General features: G+C 38.8%; 3 long non-coding RNA genes across 4 annotated transcripts; 1 reads left to right on the top strand and 2 right to left on the bottom strand.

Moving 5' to 3' along the window:
• Positions 1-4640: 4640 nt before the first annotated feature.
• On the bottom strand, positions 4641-5518 carry LOC146320129 (uncharacterized). The gene is made up of 3 exons (XR_014771483.1): positions 5268-5518; positions 5025-5138; positions 4641-4744 (listed from the first exon to the last, which is right to left on the bottom strand). It is a non-coding gene; the product is annotated as an uncharacterized LOC146320129 (long non-coding RNA).
• Positions 5519-9350: 3832 nt separating this feature from the next.
• Positions 9351-14237, top strand: LOC146320128 (uncharacterized). 2 transcript variants are annotated; one of them, XR_014771462.1, is made up of 3 exons: positions 9351-9562; positions 12311-13660; positions 14084-14237. It is a non-coding gene; the product is annotated as an uncharacterized LOC146320128 (long non-coding RNA). The 2 variants fall into 2 exon arrangements; XR_014771461.1 differs by lacking the exon at positions 14084-14237 and having other exon boundaries at positions 12311-12436; positions 13291-14069.
• Positions 14238-20003: 5766 nt separating this feature from the next.
• On the bottom strand, positions 20004-22958 carry LOC146320127 (uncharacterized). The gene is made up of 3 exons (XR_014771463.1): positions 21675-22958; positions 21460-21513; positions 20004-20044 (listed from the first exon to the last, which is right to left on the bottom strand). It is a non-coding gene; the product is annotated as an uncharacterized LOC146320127 (long non-coding RNA).
• Positions 22959-23179: the final 221 nt, after the last annotated feature.

Below are 23179 nucleotides of genomic sequence, written 5' to 3'. Positions count from 1 at the left end.
AGCCAGCCTTCACTGCCTGATATTATAATGAACATATCTGGCTGAAAATGTCAAATCCCAGCCGTCTGTTTAGTTTAACTTGGTTAACTTTCTCCAAGTTCATAGAGCAAAGAGAATGACACTGGTAGCTAAACTCGGAAACAAAAACATCTACCTGACCAGATCATTCAGATCTGCTTCAGTCGTTACTGAACGGACTCGCAGTAGTCCGACTTTCCTCTTAATCGTTAGACTCACACAGCCAGTTTCTCCAAAGGACCTCCAAGGTGGCGCCAGGAGTGGTTGCTGGGAGATTTGTTACCCCAACTGCACAGCCTCTATACTCTCCCTTCGATCAGTCAGTCTAAGTTGAACCAACAAAAAGCAGTTGCCAGTGTCACCGCCGGTGTGTACCAAATAAGAACCAGGTTCTATCGAATGCATCAGTGTCATGTGTCAGTGGGCAGGAAGGAGGCCAGGGATCATGTTCACGTGTCTCCTGGAGATTCAACTGCTATACCAAAATTAAAGAGGAGAAATCCTGTCACGTATGACATTGTCTTTCTGTAGAATGTTTTGATCCTCTGAACTTAACAGCGTCAAAGCAGCCTGGATGAAAAAAAATGTAGATATTTGCTGCTGAAAACTGTTTACTTTTTATTGTTATTTTGTTTTATTGTGACACTGGCTACCGCCTTTTTGAGCTCTGTTACTGTCTACAACGTACCTGAAAGGATGTTGATCAAAGGCAAGATGGGTATACAGGGGAAAAGACTGTACAAGTTCTTTTCTTAGGACTGTTAAACTACAGTTTAAGGTCTAAAGCATGTTGTATTTATAATGGCTATATGTCGTGCCTGTTTTATTATTATTTTTTTCCTAAATTTAAAAACAAAAATATTATATGCTTTTTATTTGACTACATTGCTTTGCATTCTGTCTTAGTAAAGCCATGTCACATGTCTGTTTTCACTCTAATGTAAACTATGAGATATCACAATAAATTTTCAATGGCATTAAGTTTTGGATTGTGTGAAGTCGTCGTTCATTTTTAAGATTTGACAGATATTTGGAATCTTTTTTATTGGGGGACTTTATTAAATGCATTGGAAAGAGAATTCTAAACCTTTATCTAAAGACATATTCTACTTATATTGCATGTTCAGAGGAATAGATACATGATGTTTCACAATCTGTTTTTTTTTTTTTTTTTGTATAGTATAAACCACAAGTCTGAAGATGTGCACCAGTGTTTTGTTTCCCATATTTGTCGCCACTTCCCAAACAGATATAACATAAACAGATCAACATATTTTTGCACATTTTCTAAAGAATTTGCAAACATTAAAAAAAAAAAAAAAGATGAAATAGCTTCAGGTCATTCTGAAGATTATGTAACTATTCTGACACTAAGGTTTTTTTTTATTATTTAGTATGCATTCAAATAGTTTTAACACACTTTGACTTTCATCTGGTTTTGGGTAGGAACTGGTATGCACAGAGGATTTTGTTTTGCAAAGGCTGTGTATTGCCATGTATGCCTGTGGTTGACAAGCAAAATCACAGCTGGTTAATATGTATTTTCACTTTATGAGAATCATAAATCATGTCCAAATCTACGAGAACACATCCTAACGTACATTATTAGAACCTTAAATCATGAGAACATTATGCATAATGAAAATAAAACAAGAACGGAGCACCAGCATGTTGTGGGAAGCTGAAAAAAAGGGAACTTGTCTGTGAAGGTTGTGTTATGTGTGCAAAGGTGATGAAATTAACTTTGACAGTTTACCACAGAGGCTGAACTTGTGATTAAATATTACAGGCCTGGCAGAAAATATGTCAGCAAATGCCCTTTAAATGTAAAACAATTACTGAAGCATGAAATTCACTGGTTGTCCTACTGATGAGTGAGTCTCAGACAGAAAGTGGACTGAGAGTGTCAGGCTGGCAGACTGTCAGGTAATTAGTTTAAAACTGGGAGACCTGCAGTTTTCCACTGATGGCGTTTCTTTCTTCTTCTTTTTTTTTTGACTGACCCAGAAGTCAGCTGTAGTGCAGTTCATTGACTTTCCCTTCAATTTGCCTGTTGTTTTGGATAATTCTGCCAATAATGCTTTGATGCTGACATTTTTACATTTTGGGGCATGACATCATTTAAAAAAAATATCTGGTGTCAATACAATACATGACCTTTGTATCAATATAATATTTTTTTGTAGAATATCTTAATGTGGGGAATATTAATATGTTTTAATGTTTTCATTAATTACTGTCAACATCAGGATTAAATGAAATATATTCTGAAGGTTTCTGACTAAGACGTTTTCTGATTTAAATCAGGAAATATCTGACAAAAAGGTTTGCATTTCTGTCATTTTATGATTTTTAAGTTAGGTGAGAGGAAATGTGCACTAACACACAAAATGTCACCAAAAGTATGTTAGGCCGGCTCCACACTGCAGATATTACTCTCTGTTTGCACCACACACATCAGGAGAAACTTCACAGATTCTCTTCTCTCTGATCTAAAACACCCACACACAAGATTTGAAAATAATGGCAGGCACATCACACACCACAGGTATATTATCAAGATTTCAGACCAGAGGGAGCACATTGTTTTCGTGATTTCATAAGGAACGTGATCTTGCGTGATCTCATGGTGAAGCAGATGTAAACTATGGAGACCGACATAGCGGAACAACTCGCTGATTGTTGATGCTTTGCAGTGAGCAAAAGCAAACACAGAAGTTAAACAGGTCCAGATAAGAAAATATTTAGGATAACACAATCAACACAGCCTGTCTGTTCTTCAATGAGAACACTGTACTTCACTTCTGTACTGACGTAAACATAGATTTTAAGTCATGGCATGAAATGTCAAGTAAGTTTAATATTTAGAGTGTGGTCAAATTAGTAACATTAAGATTATGTCCTTGAACGCCTCATTTGCTGTATGTGTGCTGTATACCAGGAGTTATTATTTACCTCTATGCCAGTGACACTCAACTGTTTCTCTCACTTTATCCCTCTGCATTTGAAGAAGATAACACATGAATTAAGTCTACATTCTCGGTCCTAGATGAGCAAGTGCCCAAAAATATCACTTAAACATCCAGTTAAACATCTGTAAAGGCTCTAACACTCTAAACAGAACCATAGTATCATTGGTAACACCTGTGCTTACCCTATTATTTCATATCAATATGGCTGTCATGAAAATACCATTGATTTTGAACTGTTCTCTGCATTCTATTAAAAACAATTTATCACACTTTATTTACCTAACTTACTTTATTTTAGTGGCAGTCTCAAAGTAGTTTAATACTACAGGTAACAGAAGTCTGGAAGCAGAAGAACAACCTGTTGTTGTTTTAATAAAGAAGTCAGGCAATAATTGGCCTTTTCAATCATTCTGTGAGCAGTTGTGATCTGATTTCATGTTGCACGCTGCATGAGTCTGTGAACAGCAGCACACAGTGAAAGGAGGATCTATTTCAAACTGATCCGCTGTCAAAAGATCACCAAAAAAAAACAGCTGTTTTGTTTTGTAGATGCATTTTATTGAAGATAGCGGTGAGTGCTAAGCTAACTGACAAACCGGTTAAATGCTTTTAATGTGAAGCTGCAGCAGTAGGAAATGTCCAGTTTCCATGAGCAGCAATTTTGGAAACTGTTGGCTACTATCTGATGATGATTTAGCGTTCTGCATTTATATACGGATATCAGGAAAAAAAAAAGAAAGAAATAACTTTAGCAGTAACTTAATACACCATTTCTTTCTGGAAACTTTACCACAGACACCAAGTTGCAACACTGCAAATAAATGCCTTCAGGTATTACTCATGTTAAATGGAATGAGCTCTCAAGCCAGATTCAAGCCTTTGCCTTCGGTACTTTTAAACTTTATCATCTAATGTTTAAAGGCTTGTAAATGTTCTTAATAATTCCCTTTGCTTCTCTCATTTAATGTGTTTTCTGGGGTTTTTTTCCAGGTATTTCTTCAAAAAGAACTCTTGATTAGCCGTTAACTATTATTTGTTCGTGCCAAACAGTAAAAGTTAGGAATTGGTGCAACTTGGCAAAACAAAACCAAAGTTTGGACACTTGTACATGCCACTTAAATGCTGTGCATGTTTATACTTGGTTTGATCAATTACACTGTGTATACAGCGAGTCATTAATCTCATCTGCTTTTATCAGTTTCAGTTTTCACCCTTTGTTTTTCTTTCATGACATGATTTTTGGATTCATCTTCCTGGTTAGTGAGTCTCTATTTAAATAGGTTAGAACAGCACACAGCCCGAAAATCAAACAGAGAACCTCCTCTTTGATAAACTGATCTTTAAACCTTTACCTTACTTCCCCCAGCGTCCATAACAGTCATGATCTGCAGCGTTAAATGCAGTGTAATGTAAGAGTTCTGCAACTCTATCAAACAGTTTATGAACCATATTTTTTACTGCTGTCAGCACTTCGTAAAATAGTTATTTTTTCTGCACTGAAACAATGTGTATTTCTTTAGAATAACTGTAAACAAGTAAAGAGACTATAATGTGAGGTGTAATTAAGAATAATAATGCATATATATGGAAACAAAGATTAAACCAGGACTGGCACATGAGACAAAACACTGAACAGGTATTTTTCTCCTACCTCAAGAAAATGTTCAGCTTCATATTTTTATCTCATTTGAAGAGGGTGAAGGCCCGAGGTGATGACTTCTCAGTCTGTTCTCACTCCGATTAACCTGCTGTGGCTGTAAGTTAAGAGGAAGGTTGAATATTAATGTCTGCATTATGAGAAAAACTTTGCATTGTTTATGTGAGGAGTGTGTGGAATAAAGAAGCTGGACAGCCTTAGGGGTTAGCAGGTTCACACGTTATAGAATAAACTGAGAGGAAATTGAAATGCAAATAAAAACCATAAATATTCCATCAGCTTTTGCAAGATTGAGTTTTAAAACAGCCTCTTGCCAAAACAAAGCCATTATCACGGCGCATTCAAATTTGTTCTTAAATCTTCTTTTTCTTGTTTACCTTGGTTTCATCATTTCCTTGCGCTGGTTTATTTTTCATCTTCAGTCTCCTTCAGTTCATCCTCCTTTGAAAGATGACCAGCTTCACACCTGCCTGTCTACGAGCCAGAGGTTACTGGAACAAACAGAAACGTACATTTATTGCATCAGCAGAGACATCAAACTGTGAGCATCTTGCTTTTCACTTCCTGTGATTTTTAAAGGAGCAGTGTGTAGGATTTAGCGGCATCTATTGGTGACTCACTCTCACTTCTGCTCTCTCCCCAAGTCTGTAGGAGAAACTACGGTGACTGCGAAACTCGCACAATACTTGAAAGGCGATGTCCACAGCCAGTGTTTGGTTTGTCCATTCTGGGCAACTGTAGAAACATGGCGGCTCAACATGGCAGCCTCTGTGAAAAAGGACCAAAGGAAGGACAAAAACACAACAATTCTTCAACAATTTGCAGGACACATCATAAATCCTGCCTCCCAGTGTTAACAGGTGGGCCAAACTAGAACATAAGAGTACACCTCAAATACATCAGTCCCAAAGATGCTTTCTATCATTTTAGGTAGTCCTAATCACTCTCATGTTTTTTTCCCAAGTGTTCACTTTTTTCATCAGTTTTATTTTGTTATTTTGTCACTACTGCGCAAATGATGTCACCAGGGCAAGATGGCAGTGCTCGTATCAAGGATATTAGGGCTTCAGTTTTGTACACTTGGAGGAAGTGGAGACTCGGTGTCCATCTTTATATGTCAGTGGGGTGGATGTATGTATCAAACACAGGACTTTCACACAGAAGACTGGGATTTGATTCTTATGTGAAGCCAAATTATTTCTACCCAAAACATTATTTCTTTCTCTTTTCCACCACTTTTCTTAAAAACCCTGCCGCTGTCATGGGAAACAGGATCTACAGTGTGTAAAACCAATCACATTGCAATCTTTTGCTGTTAGTTAGGTAGAGTTAATGTCTTCTTGCCCTGGAACATGGTCGCAACCACAGCTCAGTGACAATATTACCATGCTGATGCCAAGCAGGTGTTATGTTTACTATATTCACCATCTTTGATTAGCATGTTAGTGTGCTAATATTAGCTAATTAGCATTAGATTAAAAGTCAGGAATCATCAGAGTCAGTGGTCTGAGGACCATGAATGCCTGTACAAAATTTCACAACAATCCTTTTAGTCTCGACCAGGGAGGTGGACCAACCAAGAGACATTGCCATCCATCATGGCTGAAAACTTTTTCACAATCTGAGGGCAAAGGCGTAGACAAAACATTGCAGAGCATACTGATAGCTCCAAATAAATGAAAAGTGAAATGTTTCCAAATGTTAGACTTGACTTTCATTTTTCACTGCTGTAACCACCATATAAAAGGCCGTGGCTGAGAACTCAGCAGCAAATACCTCAAACATCTGTGACAATAAAAGTAAAAGTACCTGCATTTCCAGATACCACTAAGAGTAAGTGACACAACTTGCTTTTTGGTGATTTAGGTGCACTGATCTTTTAAAAGGTGTCACTGTCACTAAACTCTGCAGCTGTTCTCGTGACAGATTTATATTCTCAGGGCTACAAACATGTTTACGGCTCTGAACCTGAATGCACTGTGTCCTAATGCCACAGCTATGACTGCGAATTCATTTGAAGCTCTGTGATCATCGCTAACCTCAGCATGAAGATGATCAGACCTGCTGCAGCACAACTAATTAGACACGAATCATTTGATAAAGTACAGACTGTACCTTTGTTGTATGGCCTGGAGTTGCTATGGCAGTACAGTACATACTTAGATGATTCTGCTTTCCATCCGTCTCCTCACTTGTGATTCTGATGCCCACACAGCCTCGTGTTTTGATGTCCTTGAGGTGACTGGCTTGTCTTCAAGCACAAAGCAGCCTGTCAGCCTCTAATTTATCTCACACTCCCTGCCTTGTTCTTAAAGCAGCAACATGCAACATTTCCACATGAATGTAATGAATCAGCTGCGTGTTTTATTTCTTATCAGTCAAAGTTCTTGACTGTGACCCTGTGCGTACTAACCTGACTGCACCATAATAATGGTACAAGTGGCAGTAAGAAAGAAAGAGCAGTAAAGTTCAACACGCATTAACACTAACAAGATCAGCTCAATAACATGATGACCCTATTCTGACAGTGATCAGGACCTGTGCTGGCCTCAGAGGCATTAGTTACTTAAGCTTTATGTTAAAATGATGCTGCTTCAAGGCAGAAATTAAATCTCATTAAGGCTGAGACCTCCGATTAATCCATAATCAAGTAATCAAGCAATTGCTTCATAAAATAATTTCATTATTTCATGTTTTCTGCCGATGAAATGACATCTAGAAAATTCCTCTGACTTGTATGAACCACATTTACAACACTGTAATTTACTTCTTTGATAGATAAATTAAAATACGCCAGTAGGAAATCAGAGGCTTGTTTGTTTCTCCTCAAGATTATAACAAGCTATGGGAATATTTGTTTGAATTCAAGAGTCTTACACAGTGGTAGATTTATAGTTGCAAACTACAATTTTTCACGCTTGTATGAATGTGAATCTCACCACTCTCATCAGCGTTTTGACAGTTGTTCTCACCAACAACAACAAAAATCTCTAAAAATCCTCTGTACACTGCCTGCCCAGTATTTGACGGTAGACGGATATTGTCAGCAGCTAGCTGAGGAAGAAACTGCAGCATTTAGCATCTAAAGAGCCAGATATTTTTCTCAGGGGGTGGTGGAGACCAAAACAGAGGTTAAAGGCGGCTAAAACATGACTCCAAATGAATGCAAATGTTGCTCTGTTGGTTTGATCATTCTGGGCTATTGTGCAAACACGGCGGTACAACATGGCGGACTCCATGGAAGTGGACCCGCACCCTCTGTAGATACAACCAGATCACTCTAAGGTAACACAATGACAAATCTAAATCCCTGTAAATCTTACACGCTATATAATCTAAGTATTAGGAGCAGTGGGCAGCCACTGTACTGTACTGTACTGACTAGAGAACTGTCCTAGCATATATATTGGGATTTGGGTTCCATGATCTAAAAAAGTTTGAGCCACCGCAAATGGCCTGCCTTTATATAACGCTGTACAACACATGCCACTTCCACTCATTCATTTGTACACTAAGTGGCAGGGGCTGTCACGCAAAGTGCCTGCAACAACCATTCACACACCTAGGGCTACGCCTTCAGGGGCAATTTGGGATTCAGCTCCCAAAGATGCTTTGACTTGCAGAAGCCAGAGCTCGAACAACCAATCTTCTGATTAGTGGACGACCCCGCTCCACACATGCTGACACATTCATCATACAGACAGTTTAAGATGTTTATATATCAGTGTTGTATTTAAAGTTTGTTATCCACCCTGAAGTGGCCAGTAAAAAACAATATTAATGCATACTGAAAATCAAATGAAAGTTTGAAATTAGTGGGAATAAACTGTGACTCTTCTGAAGAACTTTACCATTCAACTAATGATAATTATGTAATTAGATCCCATGAGAGTAAAAATTATCCTCCAATATTTTGCAGCAGCTGGTGTTTTTGGAATAGACTGAACAAAATACATTAAAGGCTCAGAACATCAGCTTAGAGACATGAAAATTATATGATAAAAGTAGTTTGATGGAAGGTGACATACAGCATACTCACCGCCAAAACAAATATAAAATAAAAACCGCCAAAACAACATATTTGACTTCATGGTTGAGGGTATGTTTTATACATATTCTTATGTATTTGATTTTAAATGATAATAGTTTTGAATGGAATTATTTTGGCAATGATATTATAATTTGCAAGCACGTTTTCATTTTGAATTTGAACCTTTGCATGTTGCACTAATTGTGTTATAATATAGATCTTGGTCACATGCCGAGTATACCTGATTACGACATGATGTTGAAATGTTGTAATTATATTAAATAAATCTATTTTGTGAGCATATATTCAATGTGCAGGAGTGATGTTGCATCTTTAACAAAATATTCATGCAGGTTAGAGACGAGTCGACTGAGTGCCGACGTGAGGAACAGAGCATATTCCACTTGGTGGATGCTTTTATCCAGAGCACCTCGTGCTACTTTTAGTGCATGCATATTTCAGAGCGGCAGGCCCCAGTGTGAATCAAATCTAACCTTTACTTTGTAAGGACCATATCCTGTATGCACAGACAGACAGAGAAAGAGTAGGAGGGGGAGCAAGAATGTTGTTGGTGTTGTGATGGCTGCAGATAGACAGGATGTAGTGGTGTTGGCTGTTTACGTCGGCCCGTGTTATTCTCATGCTCACAGTCCTCATGTCTCCTGACCTACTTCTCTGCGACGCTTGGTCACACAGTTCAAGCTCCTCCACGGGAGGGTCTCTCTGTGTGGGGCCGGTGGTGGTGGGGGGTGGCGGTGGTGGTGCTGCCATGGTGCAGGCGTCCAGCGGTTGGATGACCATATCGTCTTTTTCCTTTTGTTCGCACTTCATCAGCTCAGACAGGTCCTGTGTATGAGACAGGAAGGAGACAGATCAGGATAAACAGTAAGTGTTTGGGTGTGAGGGAAACGAGGAGTGAGAGGTAAACTGAGAAAGGAAGGGAAGATGAGCCTTTACTAACCAGCTGGCCTTTAAAGTCATTTATAAATATTTTTTTTTTTTGCCTGTTCTATGTTGCCATATTTTAAACTGGTCCAGCTTGAAAATGCAAGTTCCCCTGCTTAACTTGAGGGCATTGAAACGTATATATTTATATTAAGTTAAAGAGAAAAGATTAGTCCTGATCTTTTATAGTTTGGCATTATCATTCATGGTAGACACTGTTCACACCTAAAACCAATCCAAAACCAGTTCATATCAAAATAACTTGGTTAAGGTTAAGAGAAGACCGCATTCAGTGCAGGAAAAAGAAGCTGTTGTTGACGACAGTATGGGAAATGGGAGGCAAACTGCAGTTGCTGGTGTCAAAGAGCCTGTTTACACCTGGTATTAACATGAGTCAGATGCATGTGTTTTTCCATTATCCATAGGTTTCTGGTCTGTCATCCAAAACAAAAGTTTTAATGCAGTGAAGAGTGGGACTATATAAAACTCTAAATAAACCTAAACCTGCCATATGTATACTTCAGTGTCTAATTATATTGGTACTGTAAATCTAATTATTTGAATTACTGCAGGGGTCCTGTTCATTTTTTTTCTTTCTGTTTCTTCTATTTTGTCTAACTGCTGTTTTTTTGGCATCGTATTGTAATGTCTTTACATTGTCATGAGTGATATATGTATTATTTTCCTGTATTTAAAAAAAATGCATCTTGGGTGATCCTATGACAAGTGAACAGCTCTAAGTACAGGTCTGAATAAACCCAAGATGCAGACACATTTATATGTGATCGCTCAGACCACATTCAGAGGTGGTCTGAGCCTCATGTGATTACATTCTTTCAGCAGCGCGTACGTGTCCGTGGCCACATTAAAGGGTCGCCAGCTCAGCTGTCTTTTTAGCGTACACGAAACATCTAGATATGTAGCAGATGTTTGTGAACAGACTGTTTGTTTCAACTGGTTTCATCATTGAATGAGTGACCGCAATATCATCAAGCTTCCTTAAAAAATTGTGCAATTTGGGAGTTATTGAGCGAGTAGTCTTGCATAGCCTGATCCACGTCCACAGTGTTGTGTCAGTGCTGAAGAGAGGTGTGGCAAACCTCAGCTTTTTTTGTATTTCTTTAAACATTAAAATGGCTAAATCCCCGCAAAAGAAAAGTGACAGCTGCTTACATTCTGTTAACGTCATCTAATTTGCCATTTTCAGCGTGTAGTTTTCTAACTCAGAGGTTTTTGTTGTTTCTTGTATCAATGGGGACTTTGAAACTGCAGAAAAACAGATATGTTGTATGCCACCTGAAACAGGCGCCCTACATTTGCATAATGGCTGTGGCAAATTCTTAATGATTTGTGCTTTCTTATAAATTCCACATTTAACGTACAAAACATAAGTTCTGCCGACAGGTGTGTCACATTAAAACAAGAACAAAAGATACAGTTTGATGATGTTGTGAAGTAGCGTGGGATCATGGGAGTTGTTGTGTTCACTTTTAAACAACCACCATAGCTGATGAAAATACACCTGACATGATTCGGGCTGAAATTGTGTTCATTATCAAGGTAATAATACGAAGTAAGTTTTATTTGCATTACACTTATTCACCTGCACAGACCTCTGTCCTCATTCGCGTGTCCGACACATGACATGTTTTTCTGAAAGTTGAAGCAACTAGCTAGCAACAGTTTGATGTTACCTTGAAAAAATTGCACATTTCTGGGTTTGACCGTTGTTAGAAACATTTGAGATGTAAGTACATGACTCAACAAAATATCTTACAAATGTTTAGTATTTTTAGACATTTTAATGCAGAAATGTTACATATTACATATTATAGCCTTATTTTTTTTATTTGTTTGTTGACATTGAAAGTTAGCATGAGTAGTGACTACCATCACAGAGCTTTTTCTCTTAAACTTAAAATCAACAACACGATTATTGCGACCAAAATGATTCATGATAATGATCATGATATCTATAGAAAATATGAAAAAACAAATTCATCTTTAACTTTGCTTATTATTTGTATAAATGTAAACATAAATTACACTAAAAAACAAGTGTAGGAGGTGAAAAGAGAGTTTGTAACCTTATTTTAGAGCATACAGTGTATTTAAGAGGTGATAGATTATTTACACAGTATCATCATATGCCCATTATTATAACAATACATTGAATTTTTTAAATGTCATGATTATTATCAAAATACATTTAATTTTTAAAATGTCATGATTATTATCAATACCGGTGTATTGCGACATCCTTAAAGCTACACCCTGAAACTGAAATGTTAACATTACCTAGCTAAAATAAGATTTTACAAATTCATAAATAAATATAACATCTTCCAAAGTCAGTTAAAGTTATTAGGATAGACATACAGTAAGACCCACTATGTTCAGCTTTGAGGTTTAAGGAAGGTAGTTTTTATGCTTTGATTTTACAGTAAAGAAACATGAGAGACAAAGTCAGTGAAAAATTATTCATTCTGAATTTTACAGAAGATGATTTCTGCTCTCACATGTTGCACCCCTTCTGCATGTGATATTAGCTCTCAAAAGATGTCAAGCCACTGACCCTTTTTTGACTTGTTGCTACCGCCACTTCATTATCTCTTTTGTCACTTTGTTTTTTTTTTTTTCCACCCCCACCCGCCCCGCTGTCCCTCCCCCTCTCTCTCTCCCCCTCAGCTGGAAGTGGCTGCCCTGGGTTGCAGGCCTCGCAGCAGGCTCCCATGACTGGAAGCTTTAATGCTGCTGCTATTTCAAGCCCTCTGATGTCATCTGAAGGAGGGGCCGGCCCTCATCCCCGGAGCGGTGAGTCAGAGCCAGAGAGGGAGAGGGTGAGACAGAGAGGGGGAGGGAGGGGGAGGGATGAGAGGAGATTCAGTGAGGAAGAGGTGCACAGCATCCAAACAACAACGGTGGTACAGTGTTTGTTCCCCATGTTGTCACCTGGGAGATCGCAAAGTGTGCTCGCTGTGGAAAACAGCAACACCAGTGACAACCAGCAGCTACATACTGGTGTAACTGGGCTGATGTTGGCCGGTCAAATAGTGGATATAAATGCAATAAACAGTTTTGTTGAGTTAAGGTTCCTCCCTGACCACAGCTGCATTTTATTTATTCATCTGGATGTTTGTCAATAGTTTGTCATATTCCAAGTATCATCTGAATATACCAATGAATAATATTTTATAAGTATTTTTAAGTTGTTATAAAACTATTTATTTGTTATTTTTTATGTTTAGATTGATTATTTTTCTGCCATTTTAAAATATGTTTGGCTACATTTGTATTTTGTATGGTGTTCATGTTGTTAGTGTAGCATTTCTATGTACTGAATAATATATAATTTTACATTTACATAATCAGAGCTTTTCCAGGGATTTATTCTGGGAAAGACACTGAAAACTTGGGGCAAGATCATCAATCTTTCATGCCATAAATGCTGGGTTTTGATGGCTACAGTGCGCAACAACAACTATGAGTACTGGATTTCATAAACCGTCATTGGTTAAATCTTTTCACTCACTACATCATAAAGACATGAACAGTTTCTGTCTGCTTTGCAGGGAGTCAAATTTCATTTCCAGGTATTTTAGTCCAGCGAAACAAACATCTTTGGTTTTGCATCAGCGTCCAAATAACATTTGGTGTTATCGTCATAGGCAGAAAAACAGACACAGGAACTGAAGATGTTGTTTTTCTCCTGTCTCCCTGAGTGATGTCATCCCCATTCAGACTCTGCCTACACAAAGTCGTGGCAGCATTCAGCATCCACTGTCGCCATGGCTACAGCACTGCATCTGCCATACTCCCCTCCGCCAAACCACCAGGCGCCACACAAGCCGCCATTGGTCAGCGAGTCAGGCTGACGGGCACTCTGTCCAATGAGAGAGGAAGTGAGTGATGTCATTGAAAGGACGAGACTGAAGCAGAGATGTGTATCCAAACGCAGAGTGTCAGAGATCTTCTGCTGACGCACCAACTTAACAAGGGAGGCTGTCACATTAGCAGATATCTCTTTGAAAGGAACAGGTGAGGGCGGACATCAGGCTCAGAGATGTTTTACAGCTGTCTGGAGCTGCTACCAGTTCTCTTTTAGAACTAATAGAACCAATTAACCCCCAGGCTCATCACGACGAGGGCCTTTTTTTGCAGTTTGGCACAGATAATCCTTCTACACCCACAAACAAACATGCACAGCATATTTGTTGACAAAATCACACAAAGGAGAGAGATAAGTACCTGGTAAGAAGCAGTTAACAATAGTGTATCGGCTCCTTGGTGGTCCACCGTAAGGGGCGTGACTTTGCCTCTCTATTTTTTTCGTCTTCAGTGAAATAACTAGCTACCCAGCACCAGCTAATGTTGCTTTGTTCCTGCTGGGTGTCTAAATAAACCTGCGTTTGCTAACACATTTTTAAAAGGTGCTAATATTTGTCTTATTTGTTTGTTAAGGATCGTCGTAGGCAACTGGACGTGACGTTCTGCCTGTCGTCCAAGAGGCTTCTTCAGTTCAGAGTTGAAGAACCCTCAAAGCCCGGTAGGACTGAGAATCTTCACAGACATGTCATATTTGTATTTACTTATTGTGTCCGCTTCCCCAAAGTGGGGACTTGCTCATTAGCTCACTAGTTCACCAGCATTTTGCTTCCATTAGCTGACTTAAGATGTAACTATATAGGATTATAACAACACTGTTATCTTTTTGACATAGATGAATCTAGCATATAGCATATCTAATTACAGGAAACAGGAAAATAGAGAAGTTGACCAAGGTTTCACCATCAGGGAACCCCGGATTTGCGAAAGCTCTGGCAAGAGTGATAATTTTAACCCAAAGCATGATCTTTCCCTCATCTTAGCCAAGTGTTTTTGTCCCTAAACCTAAACAGATGTCAACCACGGTGGCGTCACATTATGAAACATAACCAGTTTGTACAATATGCAAAATGAAGAAACAACACATGGGCCTAAAAATCTCACAAGAGCCTTGCTAATTTTGGATTCACTTCTTGAAATGACCTGTTGGAGCACAGAGCAAAAAGAGGCAGGATTTAGGAAGGGTCTATTTCTATCTTTGTTCACTTCATTATTCAGCCTGATCTTGTACTGATGGGCCTTATTTTGTTTTTCCCAAACCAATCAACTAACACATCCGTCCTGTTATTTTCAGCAGACAGAGGCTTTTTGTGTAACATTTTAGACAATGATCAAAGAAATATGCAGACATCAGACTTACGTCTTTATACTAAGTCAATTTTCAAGAATCTGTACAGCTCTGTTCATGTCATCTGTGCTTGTTGCTATTTTTGTGGCCAATTTGTGTCAGTATTTTTCTGGGTCTGGCACAAACTGCTGACATCCCCATTCTTGACATCTTAACAGGAGCAACAAAGCAAATGCCATCCACTGTTAAGGTATAGAGATGGCTGCAGACATCTCAACCGCCAGATGCCAGGTGTAAGTGGGGAAACGCTTTTTCAGGGGAAAATTTGGGTGAACAGACCCCTTAAAAAACGTCCATTACTTGCTTTCTCTTTTTAGTCTTCTTTCCCTTTTGATTACTATTTACTGCTGCAGCTGCCCAATTTTCCTGCAGTAATCATGATATTTCGTTTGTTCTCCTTGTGTCTGGCTCGTGGATAGGTCTGGTGAATTATGTTAGAAGCATTCAGAGGCCATTTTGATAATTCCCTGCAGCCCCTTTCACAAAGAAAAGCCAGGAAAATATCATATTTGGAAATGCTGCATTGTTGATTTCAAACCCTTTCATGTTGTCCCTTGAAAGCCATCAAATTGCCCGGATTGTCCCATTCACACACACGACGCCAGCAGCTGCCTTTGTTGCTTAGCAACACAGAAGCAGCATCCATCCTGTTTGTTTACCATTTCTGCTTTTTAGTAAAAGTAAAGTGATTTTCACTTGAAAGCACACCAGAACAAACGAGAAGGCAATCAAAAAAAAATTCTGCGGTTCCTGTACAGTTCACTTTGGAAACGAGTCCACGGGGACGCTGCTCATGATGGTTTGTGCAACTTTGACTCTATGGCCCCGACCATGACTCTGAAATATAGCCTGACTGTGCTGTGTATTGATAAATCCACAGCGCTGTCCGTGGTGCTGAAGTAGCAGACATTTGTAATTGCACCTTTTTTCTCTCAGTCCTGCCCTTCTGACGGCGTTGTTTTGGCTCTATAATACAGTGAGAACCTCTACTGATCACATCTGTCTGGGTCAAACTAATCACTACAAGCAGATGATTATATAATAACCATTTTTTCTTCCTCTTTATTATTCATTTAGATTCACATCTAATTGACATTTGTATATTTATTACATATTTTTAAGCAATGAAACAACAGCCTTGCTATGAATTTTGACTTTCAAAACACAGTGCAGTTAAATCAAATGCTTTCCAAATTACTGTACAAATAAAAGTACTGTAGGTACTGTGTATGTTTCAAGTACACTATAATACAGTGTAGTTTTGCTGTTGCATTAATTTGTGAGTTTGTCATCCCAAAATGATTTCAATGTGCACGCAGCACCAGCTAACTTTCCAAAAAAGCAGATGTAGTTTTATCACTTGATGTAACTGGATATTAGCAGAATTAATAGAGCCATGACATGTTGTCATGTATCACTATCATATTCAGTTAAAAGCTCTAAATTGCTTTTAACTGCTTCTGCATATGACTCAGTGGAGATTTTTCACAAGCACATAATCCACAAAAGTGTCTGTATAGGAGCTTTTCTGATAGTGGAGAGTTTCTGTGGCTCACTTCAACATCTCTCTCTGGACTGTGTAACATCATAAATGTTTTAGATTAAAAAGCTACAGCTGGGGTGTAGCTCAAATAAACCCTTTGCCCTTGCTGTGGTGCAGAGAGGAAGGGAGTGTGGAGAGTCACGGATTACCTCCTTTTCCAGGATGGGTGATTCATTTCCTTGTCTTAAAAAGTAACAAGTGATCTCTATTACGTTCAGAACAGTTTCAGTGAAATGGTTGCTGCATGTAAAATGGAGGGCTGCCCTGTGGAATGAAAACTGACAGACAGCTGATGGTTATAATTTTGAAAAGGCGAGATATTTCAAAGGCCTGAACACTGGTCTTGACAGCGGGTCCCTCAGGGGCCGGTAAGACTGAAGGTTGGAGGTGTGTTTGGAACATCTTTATGAAAGCCAGGCTTTTTTAGCCAAACACATAGCTGAGAGAAATTATGTTATTCACTGTTAAAGCCACTGTTTAAAGGACAGTTCACCCCCTAAAATGTAAAAAATAAAACCATGCATTTCCATTTCCTGCTATCAGCTGCTATCAGGGGATATCAGACATAGATGTATCTGCCTTCTCACTAATATAATGGAACTAGACAGCACTCCACTTGTGAAGTTTTTGTCATAATTGGTGTTATGGTTATGACCAAAAATGTGTTTTGTGAGGTGATCAACAAAATCTGAGGATGAACTAATTCTTGAGTGCCAGCATTTGCAACTAATCTAAAGAAATCCATTTCAAAAGGTGCTGAGAAATCACAGCCACGATGGCGCTCTTGACAAAACACAATATCTGTGTTTTTAAGGGTTTTTCAAGAATTATGAATCACAGTTGTCCTTCAGCATACAGTCTTGAGTGAACACAAAAAATAAGCAGATGTATGTAGATTAACAATGGACAAGCTGTCGGTCTATTGGTCATGCACACACACACACACACACACAAGCCCCCTCCAGACATAATAAAAATACATTTGACTGAACAGTGATGTCTCTTTCCACATATCATGACCAGATTACTCAAGTTACTCCACATACCTTGTTGTGAGTAGTTTCATGTGGGAACTATTTCCTTTCTACCAAACTACACCCGTCAACTGTATCACTACGCAGAAGGAAGCGTGCATCTACGCATGGATGAGAGGCTTGGGTTTGTGACAGTGCGGGATGTGAACAGTAGTGCATCCTCCTTGGCTGAGCTGTAATATTGACATTTGGTTGGTGGGTTGGTGGTTGGTTCTGTCCTTGGGGTGGACAGGTTTTTGCCTCAAAATGTTGCTGGGCTTGAAGTGCACAGGGATGCAGTGTTTGCTGACAATCCTCCTGAGTTTTCCAGAAACGCCTGCAATGTACAGAATAACAATGTTTTCCCTTTTGTTGTTATTTTCTTTTCTCCCTGTTTCTTTCCATCGAAGGCCCAGTTTGGTTAACCACAGGTTTTGAGAACTTCCCCAAGAGGAAGGAGAAGCTCTCAAAACCTATGGTGTAGAGAAACTAAACAACCACTGCACAAGTGCATGGTACAACATAGAAGAGCCATTTCTTCAGGGCAGGACTTAGTGGTTCACCTACACCTCAAGGCCAAGGGACACTCCTTTGAGGACGTATTTTGACCAGGGAAGACAGATGGTTTGAGAGAAGAGCAAAAGAAGCCATTTGTGTTAACCTGGAACGACCATCCCTCAACAGAGGAGTAGGTCTAAAACACAATCTATCAGCCACATACGATGCAGTCCTAAAATCACTCCCCAGGCAGATTAACACCCATCTCCACTCATGTGAACCTAATAACTCCCATGACGGCAGGGTGAGTCAACAACTCACAAGAGACCTTCACAATTCCCACTCACACCTTTACTCAGGTGACACCAATGTTTCACTCAGTGGAGAGGTGGGTCCATGAGTCACACACCTCTCAAGGTGTTAACAACCCCACAGAGGTTAAATACCTGGAAATCCACACTAATCAGTTAGAACTGAAGAAGCCTCCTGGATGAGAACGTCTTCGAACCTGAGTAAGTCCAGTTGCCTATGATAACCCCTAACTGCTCAAAACAAGGTCTGTGGATTACTTTCAGTAACCGGGTCACAAATTCTGGAAAGAGACATTGCTGTTGAGTGTATTTTTTCCATTCCATTACGTTAGAGAGAAGGCAGACATCTCTATGGCTGGGGCGGCTGTTTAGTTCAGTTGGTAGAGCGCCCGCCCCATGTACGGAGGATGTCAGTCCTCTGAAGTGGCCACTGGTGCTTTAGGCTAAATGTTAACATCTGCAGGCTAAAATGCTAACATGCTGATGTTTCAAGTGTTTACCACGTTCAAAATTTAATTCAGCCTGTTAGCATGCTAACATTTGCCATTTAGTACTAAACACAAAGGCACAGGTGAGGCTGACAGAAATGTTTTGAGATAATATTTTTCCATTGGACACATTAATCTCAGCCTAATGGTGGCAAAAAGCCAGGGGATCACCAAAGTTATCATAATTCATCCTGATGGGAGCATGATTCTCTGTACCAAATTTAATAGGGATTGACCATAAAGTGGTAGATGAAAATTCAAGGGATCAACAAAGTCAGTAACATTTATCCACATTTATGGGAACCACAAATAAAGTGTTGGACTGACTGACATCCGTGCTGCTAACAGCCCTAAAACAGTGTTGATAAGTGCTGCATCAGCGCCGGTGTAAAATTACAAAAATAAAACTGAAAATGAGGACATAGAAAAACATAAAGTGACAGTAACATGGCTGGGATTTAAAAAAAGGGTAATGATGTTCCTAGAATGTCTGAGAATCTGGATGATGCTATTGAACCAGATAGGGAGTAAGAAGCTGACTGCTAACTCGACACAACTACACCCACTCTCTTCCCCTACAGTGTCTCTGCTGATATCTATTCTCAATGGCCGACTTCAAAAGGAGGCCTGGAAATAAAAAGTGAGAATGAAGAGTGGAGAGACGACGATATGCTCAGACTCACATTACAAGTTTATGCACGTACGCAGAGAGATTTCTGGTCAATTTTTATTACAGCACTGAAGAGGTAGAGTGAGGACTTAACTTTATGAAGACTGTGTCCTCTACTTGGCCTTTTATATGAGATAAAGCTGGATCCAAGCAGGACCGATGACTGTGAGTATCCCGTATAACAACTGTGTACATGATTCTAATAACAGCCTTTATTGTAGACAGCTGTTCCTGCCTATTAAACTTAGCTTATCTCTGCTGAAACTAGACGTTGTCTGGAGGGCAAATGCTAAACAAATTTCTTGTCTTCCTGTTACAGTTAAAAACAGGATATCTCCCAACATAAACTTTAAAGGAGTAGTTTGTCATTTTTTTGAGCTTAGTATTTGTTTTTAATGTGCAGACTGACAGTGCCGTCATACTTTTCTGTTATAGGTCCAGTGTGTAAGATTAACAGGGATTTATTGGCAGAAACGGAATATAAAATTCAGAAGTATGTTTGTGCATTACTGTATAACAATCATCTGGAGAGGAAGAATCGTTGTGTTTCCATTACCTTAGATTGAGCCCAGAGGGCATGGGTTGTCTTCCATGGAAGCCACCATGTCTAAATAGTCTTTTGCATTTTTTTGCGAGTTTCTCCACCACTGTGCGTTCTCCTACATGCTGAGAAGGGGAGAGCGAGACAATGTGTTTGTGATCTGCATGCTGTTAGATTCCACTTAAATCCTACACATGGTTATCTTGTGACAATGACTGGAAAATTCAGCTACCAGCTCCTCTAAATGTGTGAGTTTTAGAGGTTCTGGTAGGTGGATTTTGTTACCTTTGAAGCAAAAGATCAAACTTTACCTCACAAACATACATACCCATTTGTTTCTGACTGGGCAAAAACAATAACTGTATAAGTTTGTGAGGGACTGTCATAAGATAATGAGATGTCCCACTGATTTTCTTTCTAACTGAACATAATGCAGATTGTCTTTGTTATCTCTATAAGCAGCTTTTTATGCATATTTGATCATTTTTCTTGATTCAGGTTTAATTTACACACATGTAGTTTGCTCTGTGTGTGTGGTTTATTAGCTATTAGTAGCTATTTCATAGCTAATTATTATTATTAAAAATAGCGGTCAAAGTTTATTCTTTCATTGCCCTCATATCAATTTGGACAATAAAGTTTACTGTTAAACTTTAAATTATCGTGTCACATATCTTGTCACAAGTCTTGACCACGTTTCAGGGTCCATTGCAAAAAATAAATTTTATGTATATACTATATATTCTGTATATTATATTCTATATAAAAATATGGACTGATTTTTTTTAACCTCCTAATATCAGCCTACTATCCTAGCATCAGCATCAGTTCCTAGAATGGACACCCAAACAAAGACAAACTTTGCTTAGTAACAACAGCATCAGGACAAGCACAGCAACTGCATCTGTTTGTGAAAACAGAATAAAATCTGGTGCCTGAAATGATAATGCAATCAAACTGCACTGTCTTCTGTATACAAGAGGACAAAAGAGTCCAGGCTTTAAATTACAGCCGTGAGGCTGCACAGGCCAGGACGGGAAGAACAAAAGCACGCTTAAATATTGAAAAAAAAAAAAAGGTCATATGTGCAAATTAGATCTTCATTCAATGTAATAATTAACTACATTCTCTAACATTTGGTGTTTAGGTGAAATTTAGGTTTGTCTTAACTACACCTACATATATGCTACAGACACATTACAGTATCCACAAGAATTTGGTTAAATTAGTATTTTTTAAAATCACATATGGTGCAATTTCAGTCTGTGTGGGCTGACTTATTGTGAAATACTTAAGCTTCCTTCATTCATTTTCTGACTTCAGTTTTAACAAGATCACATTTAGCTGTCAAACGCCTGCTTGTTTTGTTATAAACTACAGTTTAAGCCCGAAGAGTAAAATCAAGCACTGCATAAATTAGATGTGGTCAGACACTGTTCTCTCAGGATATATTTTTTGTGTTTATTTACTGGTGTAATAACTAGGTTAAAACTTTAAACATGGTTTGAAGTTCATAAGTGCATAAATTGTAAATACCAACCTTTAATTTTTGAACACTGGAAACGCTCAGGGTTCAGTAGTACAAGGTTTTATTCTGCAGAGAGATGAAAACTGGTTTACCATGCTGTACAACTGTTAGTATAAGATGAGATAAATCACCACGTGGTAGATCATGGACACATTCAGTCTGCAGTGAATTAAAATCTCAAACAAATATACAAATACACAAAACAAGATCATAATAAAGAAACTTACCTGAGAATCACTTTCATCTTTACGATCAACAAAAGGGTGCTACTGTGACTTCCAGATGGCACAAGGAGGCTGAGAGACAAACTAAGTTCACTGACAAAGAAATTTTATTTTAATTAACAAAGAAAGACCATGACATACATGGGCACCGAGTTTTGTTGAATATTTTGTTTTATCAAATGTCAAAAACTAGCTTTCATATTCAAAATATGTTGGTTGCGTTTTTTTGGATCTAAACAACAATTTTAGCAAAATAAACAAAAGCTAAACATTAGAAACAAAGACAGTATGTATTACAGCGCTGCTGTGCTGGATTGCACTAGATTCTACACTTCAGTACCTAATAAACTATTAACTCAGTATATCTTTAGTCCCGTCTTGGTTTTAACACTTGAGTACATAATGTGAGCAACTTACTGCCTAAAGTTACAGTTTGCTTGTCACTTCTTCACTCTGTAAGAACCACACACCTCAATTATTCATTCAATTAGTGACTTACAGCCTGCTGGAAGTCATTTTACGCCGCTGTGCTGACAGGACAGTTGGGAAAACCAATGACTTCCCCCTCACACTGTGGCTCAGTTTTAGCACTCCATAGTGTGAAAAGGATAATCGTGTAGGTCTGCAACTTGAGTTTTGGAGGGCACAAACTTCATTTTCCACCTCCTGTATTTACAAAGCTTCACCTCGCTCGGGTGGGGGAGACAGTGAGGACACTCGAGGGTGTATTCATTCAGGTAAAAGCCCAAAGCTTGGCAGCTGCTGCCAAGAGCACAGCTAAATAATGAGGCTCGAGTGGAGCAGCATTAGGGCGATAACCAAGCATCCAATAAATTATGTGTTATGTGACACAAGGGTGCTATCACCAATACCGCCGTTTCACCAGCGCAACAAGGAACGATCCCACACAGCTTCATGCAGCTACATGCCTGTTGTTGCAGATTCAACTCTCTGACCATGAAAGCTTTTACATTTGCTGTTCTACACACCTGCTACTTTAGGTGTTTCTAGGAAACATTTCTGATGTATAAAATTGTGTTTACCCGGAAACAGGCTGCTTGTTTAAAAATGTACTTCACATCCATAGTGGCCATTTTAGATTTTTATGATACTCAGGGCTTCGAAAAACTCCACATAACAACACATACAGTCCAGGGTGAACTTCCAATAAAGTTTATCCGGTGGGGGAAAAAATAAAAACAAAAAACAGAACACTGACAAATGAAATAAATATATACTGCTGTGGTGTCTGGCAAAACATACAGACCTCAACAAAAGTGATTTTTTTTTTTTTTTCTGCTGGTATTTTGTATGATTTTGTCAGGTATGGTTAATGTTAGCACTGCTGGCACCAGCAGCCTGATCTCCTTGCAGGTTAACATCCAGATACCTGTGCTGAATGTGGCTTCACATTGCTTCGGAAAAGTTTATTCTGACACAGGCTACATACAACCTTATTTGCATTTGTTGGATCAAAATACTACTGGCTGTAAAGTTCATTTTTGTTG

Source organism: Lutjanus erythropterus, chromosome 10 (assembly GCF_056507025.1).
Source record: "Lutjanus erythropterus isolate fLutEry1 chromosome 10, fLutEry1.hap2, whole genome shotgun sequence".
Classification (NCBI taxonomy): domain Eukaryota; kingdom Metazoa; phylum Chordata; class Actinopteri; order Lutjaniformes; family Lutjanidae; genus Lutjanus; species Lutjanus erythropterus.
Note: the sequence above shows the minus strand (reverse complement) of the source record. Positions and strands in the feature narration are given on the sequence as shown.